The sequence below is a fragment of the Mirounga leonina genome, unplaced genomic scaffold (genome assembly GCF_011800145.1).
Source record: "Mirounga leonina isolate KUSES-001 unplaced genomic scaffold, KU_Mleo_1.0 Mir_197, whole genome shotgun sequence".
NCBI lineage: Eukaryota > Metazoa > Chordata > Mammalia > Carnivora > Phocidae > Mirounga > Mirounga leonina.
The window spans coordinates 3,227,102-3,228,200 of record NW_023270494.1 but is presented as its reverse complement, the minus strand read 5'-3'; the positions used below and the strand labels follow the sequence as shown (position 1 = coordinate 3,228,200).

At 66.2% G+C, this 1,099-nt stretch overlaps 1 protein-coding gene across 3 annotated transcripts in view; it reads right to left on the bottom strand.

Annotated features, from left to right (window-relative positions):
- LOC118024203 (soluble calcium-activated nucleotidase 1) overlaps positions 1–358 on the bottom strand; it is a 34,092-nt gene extending 33,734 nt beyond the window's left edge. For 2 of the 3 annotated variants that reach the window (XM_035025864.1, XM_035025866.1), the window contains exon 1: positions 252–352. The gene's annotated coding sequence lies outside the window, so the exon portion shown is untranslated. Of the gene's footprint in view, positions 1–251 lie in introns of all 3 variants that reach the window. The other variant, XM_035025868.1, reaches the window with a different exon arrangement.
- Between the last annotated feature and the right edge of the window lie 741 nt (positions 359–1,099).

The window sequence follows — 1,099 nt, the reverse complement described above, 5'->3', positions numbered from 1 at the left end:
GTGGGGGGGGGCCCCGCACGGGGGGGGGGGGGGGCGGGTGTCCCGCACGAGTCAGAGCCAGTGAGAGTCCTGTGAGTCAGTCAAGGGGGCGTCTCTCAAGTCGGAGGGGGAGGTGTCCGCCGCCCGTCGGACGAAGGAGACCGTTTCTCGGGAGTCCGAGGGCCGGGGGCGGGACGTGGCAGGGTGGGAGGCGGCGGCGTGGGCCCGCCGCGAGGCAGGGCGCGGCGGCCGCGGGTGCAGCCGTCACTCACCCGGTGCGGACTGGCTCCGGGGCCCGCGGGCGGCGGGGCCTCCCTGCGGCAAGGCCGGGACCCTGCGGGCGGCCGACTTCCGCCCGGCGCGCTCGCCGGGTCTCCGGGACGCGCTCCCGGCAGCCTCTGCTCCGCGGCTGCGCGCCGGCGCGGGCGGGACTGCTGGGAGTTGTAGTTTTTACTGCTCGGCGAGCCTCTCCGGGGGCCGGGACTAGAGGGAGGGGAGCAGACGTGCGCCGGGACCACCCCGCAGACCCCTTCCACCGCTTTGTTCTGGAACCCTGGCCCAGCAAAAGCGGGAGGCGGGGGTGATTTCGCGAGCTGAGATTTTAGGACCTCTTGCCTGGCCCTGTCGGCCCCTGTCGTGTCCCGGGAGGCGGGGAAGCGCGGACCCTTTTCTGCCACCCTCATTATCAGAGAGCCCCTCTACTCTTCTGATCGGCTACTTAGGAAAGCTGATCCGTTTCCAGAGCAAAGATCAGGGCGCAGGTCTACAGGCTTGGAGCGTCCTGCCGGGGAGGGGTGCTGGGGATGGGGGTGGGTTCCCTGCCCTTGATTCACACTCAAGGAACCTCCTCCCAAATAAGGGTATCCAGTTCGCCCTGGTTCTCCAGTCCCCTCCCCGGCCCCTGAGCTATTTTAATGGACTGTATTAAAAGGCATCCCTGCTCTCCACCACCAAGTCCTGCAAAAATGCCCATTTTAGAAATCATGAGAAAAGCCTGGTAACAGCTAGGCGAGGATTGGTGCTCTGTGGGTCTGCAGCTTCAGCCTTGGCTTGAGTGCAACCACCCCAGGGCCTCCCAAGAGCCTTCCGTTAGGTAACAGATGCACAAGAGAAAAATTCA